The sequence below is a fragment of the Rhinopithecus bieti genome, unplaced genomic scaffold, assembly GCF_001698545.2.
Source record: "Rhinopithecus bieti isolate Rb0 unplaced genomic scaffold, ASM169854v2 scaffold_41274, whole genome shotgun sequence".
Lineage (NCBI taxonomy): Eukaryota > Metazoa > Chordata > Mammalia > Primates > Cercopithecidae > Rhinopithecus > Rhinopithecus bieti.
The window spans coordinates 13,664-21,715 of record NW_016816882.1 but is presented as its reverse complement, the minus strand read 5'-3'; positions in this window follow the sequence as shown (position 1 = coordinate 21,715).

The following is an 8,052-nucleotide window of genomic DNA, read 5'->3' as shown; positions in this document are numbered from 1 at the left end:
AGTCTGTGATTATTTCCAAACATAAAAACATAACAAATTTAAAAAAGAAAAAAGAAATTCTTTCACTGAAAATTTATAAAATATGGAACACAAAGAAGAAAATAAAAATAAATCTATTCACATTGATTACTACTACTCCACTTTGGTGTATAGCTTTGCTGTCATTTATTATACATCCACACACACACACACACACACACACACACACACACACATACACTTTTAAAATAAAATTAGAATTTTCCTATCTCTGATCTTGCTTTAGAATTTTAATATTATATGTAAGCTATATGTCACTAAATAGTCATTTATAATTTTGTTTTTGAGATGGAGTCTTTCTCTGTCACGCAGGCTAGAGTGCAGTGGTGTGATCTCAGCTCACTGCAACCTCCACCTCCCAGGTTCAAGTGATTCTCCTGCCTCAGCCTCCAAGTAGCTAAAATTACAGGCATGCATCACCATGCCCAGTTAATTTTTGTTTTTGTACTTTTAGTAGAGACAGGGTTTCACCATGTTGGCCAGGCTGGTCTCGAACTCGTGACCTCAGGTCATCCACCTCAGCCTCACAGAGTGCTGGGATTACAGGCATGAGCCACCACACCCAGCATATAATATCATTTTTTATGGCAACTTTTTTACATGTAAAAATGTGTTATCATTGAAATATTCAGATTTGTTGTTGTTGTTGTTGTGTTTTTTTTGAGATAGAGTCTTGTTCCGTCACCCAGGCTGGAGGGCAGTGGTGCGATATCAGCTCACTGCAACCTCTGCCTCCTGGATTCTAGTGATTCTCCTGCTTCAGCCTCCCGAGTAGCTGGGATTACAGGCACCTGCCACCATGCGCAGCTTATTTATTTTATTGTATTGTATTGTATTTTTAGTAGAGACAGGGTTTTACCATGTTGGCCAGGCTGGTCTTGAACTCCTGACCTCGTGATCCACCTGCCTTGGCCTCCCAAAGTGCTGGGATTACAGGCGTGAGCCACTGTGCCTGGCCTCAGATTTCATTTTAAAATTATGTGAACACTTCTATTCAAGTTTGTCAGCTCTGTTACTTGGTCATGTCAAACTAGCCTTAGCTAGCAGTTACAAAATATGACTTGGAGCAAATAAGTTAATACATATGTCAAACAAGAATGATGCTAGCTGTTTACACACACTTTGCCTTATACACATTTCCCATTGGACAGGACTAGAAGCATCGTTTTCTAGACATAAGTCGGCACTAGTATTAATATTTCAATACTCACTCTCCCTCTCAGCCCTTTTCCCAACAACAAAAATATAATAGTGAATTTGTGAATATATGTCAATTTATTCTACTCTTGGTAGATACCTGGTGTGTTAGTCCATTTGAGCTACTATAACAAAATACTGTAGACTAGGTAATTAATAAACTTCAGAAATTGATTGCTTACGGTTCTGGAGGCTGGGAAGTCCAAGCCTGAGGTGCCAGCAGCATTTGGCGATGAGAGCTTGATGAGGCAAGATGAGGATTGTTCTCTGCCTCAAAGATGGGCCCTTGTTACTGTCTTCACATGGTGGAAGAGGCAAATACACACCTTTCAATCTATTTTGTAAGGGCACTAATCCCATTCGGAAGTAAGAAGCCCTCATGACTTAATAAGTTCCTAAGAGGCCCCAACTCTTAATACAGTCACATTGGGGATTCAGTTTCAGCATATGAATTTAGCCAGGGGGTGGGGGCACGAAACACCAACATTCAGACCATAGCATCTGGGTAGTTTCTTTTTGTTTGTTTGTTTGTTTCAGGTAGTGCTGTGGTGGATCGGGGCTCACTGCAGCCTTGACCTCCTGGGCTCAAGCCATCCTCCCACTTCAGCTTTCTGAGAAGGTGGAACTATAGGCACATACCACCATACTCGGCTAGTTTTTAATGTTTTTCGTAGAGCTAGTATCTGTTTGTTGCCCAGGCTGTGGGTCATTTCTAACATGGGTTACTAGAGGTAGCGCTGCTATGACCATTCTTATATATGTCTTCTGATGAATGTATGTGCAAATTTCTGTTGAGTATATAAAAGGTATAATGGCTAGGTCATACTAGATGAACTGCCAGTGATTTTTTTTCTAAAGAAGTTGTTCCAGTTTACACTACCACCAGCCGTGTGTGAATGTTCTGGTTGCTCCACTTTCTTACCAACATTTGGTATTTTCTATCTTTTTCATTTCAGCTACCCCAGTGTGTTTATAGAGGTATTACACTGTGGTTTTAAATTGGATTTTGCTAATGGATAGAGTTGAGCGCATTTTAATATGTTTATTGGCCACTTGGCTATCCTTTTATTGTGGAGTGTCTGTTGAGGTCTTCTGCCTCATTTTTTATTGGGTTGTCTGCCTTTTTCTCATTAATTTGTATATGCTTTAATATAGAGATACATATTCTGGATTCAAGTCTTTTGAAAAGATATATGGCAAATTGATTTTCCTGCTCTTCAGGCTCCCTTTTCACTCCTTTAATGATGTCTTTGGATGAATAGATGGTCTTAATTTTAGTATTTCCCAACTTATTACATTTTCCATTTAAGATGAACATTTTTTTTAAAAGAAATCTTTGCCAATTCCAAGGTCATGAATATGTTCTCCTTTGTTTTCTTCCAAAATGTTCATTTTTATCTTTCACATTTAGATCTTCTGTACATCTGGAATTGATTTATGGGACTGTTGGGAAGTAGGGGATCAAGAATCACTTTTTCCATGTGGATATCCAACTGACCCAGGACCATTTATTAAAGACTGTTCTTTCCATACTGCACAGCAGTATGACTCGCTTCTTCATAAACCAGGTGATCGTGTATGTATGGATCTGTTTCTTGAGACTCTTTATACTGTTCATTGACCTATTTGCCCATCCTTGCTCCAGTAACAGTCTTGATTATTAGAGCTTCATAATGGATCTTGATATATGGTACTATAAATCCTCCAGCTTTGCTCTTTTCATCAAGATTCTCTTGGCTATCCTTTGTCCTTGCATTTCTATACATATTTTTAAACCAACTTGCCAATTTTCACATGCACAAAAAAACTTTCTAGGATTTCAGTTGAGATCATATAAATCAATTTGGAAGAGTTGACGTTTTTACAATACTGAGTCTTTTCCACTCATTTAAGTAATTTGCTGAGGGTGCCAGTTTATAAGTGGTGGACCTGGAATTCAGTCTTTCACAGCCTGACTCCAAAGACCAACACTACCCTAGAGTTTAGGTATACCTTAGTTTTGAGGATATGCTATTTTTATTTCAACCATATTTTAAATGAACCTATTTTATTGGTCTACTATAATGCTTTCTTTTACAGTACTATTGTCTTAAAACCTTGCATTGTATGGGTATCTCATAATTTAATTTAACCAGTCACCTATGATCACTAATTTTAAAGTCATTTCCAGTTTTTCTTCAAGTAGATAATTCAGCTACAAGCATACTTGTAAAGATATCTTTTTGTACATGTTTTCTTGGGATAAATCTCTAAAATTGTCACTGGGTTAAATGGTATAAAAATGTTAAGAATTTTGGTACAGAGTTGGCTGCAGTCATGCACACCTATAGTCAGCTACTCAAGAGGCTGAAGTAGGAGGATCGCTTGAGCCAAGGAGTTCAAGACCAGCCTGGGCATCATAGTGAGACCCCATCTCAAAAGCAAAGAGAATTTTGGTACAGGTGTACCTTGGAGATATTGCAGGTTTGATTCCAGACTACTACAGTAAAGCTAATACTGCAATAAAGAAAGTGACATGAATCTTTTGGTTTTCCAGTGCCTGTAAAAGTTATGTTTACAGTATACTATAGTCTATTAAGTGTGCAATAGCATTATGTCTAAAAAATAATGTACATATCTTAATTTTAAAATCCTTCAGTGCTAAAAAATGCCAATGCTCGTCTGAGCCTCAGTTAGTCATAATCTTTTTGCTGGTGGAGGGTCTTGTTGATGGCTGCTTACTGATCAGGGTAGTGGCTGGGGAGGTTGGGGTAGCTGTGACAATTTTTAAAAAGAAGACAACAGTGAAGTTTGACACATCAATTGACTCTTCCTTTCATGAAAGATTTCTGTGAAGCATGTGATGCTTTTGATAGCATTTTACCCACCATAGAACTTCTTTCAAAATTGGAGTCAATCTTCTCAAACCCTGACATTGCTTTATCAACTAAGTTTATATAATATTCAAAATCCTTTATTATTTCAACAGTGTTCACAAGCATCTTCGCCAGGTATAGATTTCATCTCCAAAAACCAGTTTCTTTGCTTATCCACAAGAAGCAACTCCTCGTCTGTTCAAGTTATATCATGAGATTGCAGCAAATTCAGTCACATCTTAGGCTCTAATCCTAGTTCCTTTGCTATTTCCACCACATCTGCAGTTACTTCGTCCATGAAAGTGTTGAACCCCTCAAAGTTATTTACAAGGGTTGGAATCAGTGTCTTCCAAGCTCTTGTTAATGTTGCTATTTATTTTGACCTCTTTCCAGAAATCATGAATGTTCTTAGTGGCATCTGGAATAGTTAATACTTTCTGGAAGATTTTTAATTTACTTTGCCCAGATGCATCAGAGGAATTACTATCTATGACAGCTATAGCCTTATGAAATGTGTTTCTTAAATAATAAGACTTGAAAGTTGAAATTAGCTCCTGATCCATGGGCTGCAGAATAAATGTTATGTTAGCAGGCATGAAAGCAACATTAATCTCCTGTACATCTCCATCAGAGCTCATGGGTGTCTAGGTGCATTGTCAATGAGCAGTAAATTTTGAAAGGAATCTTTTTTTCTGAGCAGTAAGTCTCAACAGTGGGCTTAAAATATTCGGTTAATCGTGATGTAAACAGATGTGCTATCACCCAGGCTTTGTTGCTCCATTTGTAGAGCACAGACGGTAGATTTATCATAATTCTTAAGAGCCCCAGGATTTTCAGAATGGTAAAGGAGTACTGGCTTCAACTTAAAGTCACCAGCTGCGTTAGACCCTAACAAGAAAGTCAGCCTGTCCTTTGAATCTCTGAAGCCCCACATTGTTTTTTCATCTCTGGCTATGAAAGTCCTAGATGGCATTTTCTTTCAGCATAAGGCTGTTTCATCTACTCTGAAAATCTACTGTTTAGTGTAGCTACCTTCACCAGTGATGTTAGCAAGAGCTTCAGGATAACTTGCTGCAGCTTCTGAATCAGCACTTGCTGCTCCAGCTTGCATTTTTATGTTCTGAATACAGCGACTTTCCATAAACCTTATGAGCCAACTTCTGCCAGCTTCAAACTTTTGCACCTTCCTCACATCTCTTAGGCTCCCTAGAATCAAAGAGAGTTAGGGCCTTGCTCTGAATTAGAGTTTTGCTTAAAGACTGTTGTGGCAGTTTTGATCTTCTATCCAGACCACTCAAACTTACTCCATATGAGCAATAAGACTGTTTTGCTTTCTTATCATTTGCATGTTTACTGGAGTAGCCCTTTTCATTTCTTTCAAGAACTTTTCCTTTGCATTCACAGCTTGGCTAACTGGCACAAGAGGTCTAATTTTCATCCCATTTTGGCTTTTGACATGTCTTCCTCACCAAGCTCAAACATTTTTAGCTTTTGATTCTAAGTTAAAGATGTACTCTTCTCCCTCAATTGAACATTGTAGTGTTATTAATTAGCCTAATTTCAATATTGTTGTGTCTCAGAAAAGAGGGACACCCCAGGAGAGGGAAGGACAGGGGAAAGCAGCTGGAATGAATTAGTCAGAATACACAAAACATTTATCAAGTTTGCTTTCTTATGTGGATGCAGTTTGAGGCGCACTAAAACAATTACAATAGTAACATCAAAGATCACCAATCACAGATCACCATAATAAATATAATGAAGGGTTTTGCAGTAATTACCAAAATGAGACACAGAGACATGAAGCAAGGACATCTGTTGAAAAGGTGGTGCTGACAGACTTGCCTGACACAGGATTGCCACAGACCTTCAATATCTGTGAAGTGCAATGAAATGAAGCACAAAACAAGGTATGCCTGTATGTTGCCAGATAGCCCCCTAGATACCCACCAACAATGTGTACGAGAGTTAATTTACTGCCACCTTCCCAATTACATATATACGTTTTATTTTTTGTTAATTTGATTGGGAATGTTGTGGTTATTTTACTTTGCATGTTTTTGACTGCCAGTAACAAGCGGTAGTCATATGTTAGTGACTATTTCATATGTTACTGACCATTATATTTTGAAACAAAGTATTCGCTGGTAGTTTTAAAGCCAAGTGGAATACCCTATGCAGCCACATTCTGTTTGTCCTTGTGTTACATGACAATTTGCCCCCCACCCACCATCCACACACCGTACCCCTTCAGGCAGAAAGGAAAACTCCCTTCCCTCTTTCTCTAAGGAAGAGCAGTTTTTTTTTTTCTCTACTTCCCCTAGTTTTCATAGACATTGAGGTTTTTTTTTTTGTAAAAGGACTTCCAAATCATTGTTCAGAGAATATGGATCCTTGTGCAAAGAGATTATGAAATAAAGGATAGTGGAAAATTGTCCCCTCCTTGCCTCTGTGAAGGACTAGGTTGAAGCAAAAATTAAAACAACAGAAGACTGACATTATGAACACCCCCCATTCAGCCCCTCTCCTCACATCACCTCCCTCTTCTCCAGGTAGCTGCTCATACTCAGTCACCACCTCTCCCTGAAAACCCCACCCAGACCTGAGGGCCCACCTTTCGTGCTTCAAAATTAGCCACTCTAGTTCCTCTGCAGTAAAAACTCTACCCACCTCAGTGCAGCTAACAGCTAATGTCAACTATAAATTTGCCTTTATAGGGAGGAAGATTTTCTTTTATGATTTAAACTTGAGAGAATTGAAAAGACGAGATAGGAAGGGAAGGACATTTTTTTCTCTTTTTGTTCCTTCCGCGTTTCTTTTTCCTCCCTCTTCCTTTCCCTCCCTCTAAACTTTATCTTAACTCCTTTCGTCTTCCCCTTGCATTTATTTACTTCCTAGGCTGGAGATCTTTTCAAACTTAACTGGCAATAATACAAAATGCATTAATATTTCTTACCTGTTATAACTATTTCATTTATTCAAAACATGTTAGTGGCTACCATGTTCCAGGCCCTGTAATTTAGTAGAGTTTTATAGTCTTTGTTGTTAAAGAGTGGTAGGTTGCTATTTTTTATTAAAATTTTAAAATACTCTTTGTGTCACATTTTAAAGGAAAATTACTCCTTGCATAACTGATCCTTCATGGAAAACTATTCTGGAGTATAGTAAACTCACAGATGTATTCTTTTGTGTTACTTTTTGGTAGTACACTTAAGTTTCTGAGGGTTTTCTTCTTTCCCCTTCCAGAACCACCTACATATCTCTTAACCTACTCTCGTTTAGCTATGTTAAAACTACATGTAAAATTCCATTGGAGTTTTAAGATAGGAAATTTTGCTAGATGTAATTTTCTCATGCTACTATTGAAAAGAAATGACAGTAATATTTTCTAGTATTTTACCTGTATCTATATTGATAGGCGTTTTCTAGAACAATTTTATACTGCTTTATGTAGAGAGACATCAGAATCTCCTGGGTACTTCATATTATCCCAGTCTATCTCAGTTGAGGATTTTGTTTGGCTGAAAGTTACAGAACCTGATTGCAGAAGCTTGAGGATTTATTTTTCTCCTTACAACAAGTCCAGAGGGAAAGAGTCCAGGGCTGGTACAGCAGATTCTTGATAACAACGTCCCAGGCTCCCCTTGGCTTTCTTCTCTGCAACAGTATGAATCTTTCATCCTAATACTCACTCCATGTCTAGCTTTATGTCCGCATTTCATGCAGGAAGAAAGGAGAAAGGGCAAGGAATAAGGAGGTGTGCCTGTATGAGAAAACATATCTTGCCGTGAAATTCCCAGCAGACCTCTGGTCATGTCTCATTGGTTGGAATTGTATCACATGGTCATTTACAGTCTCAGAGGTGTCAAAGGAAAGCCAATATTTTACCCTGAACAAAATTAGAATGTGTTAGAAAGGGAAAAAGTAGAATATTAGTACCTAGCTGTGTCTTCCACAGTTT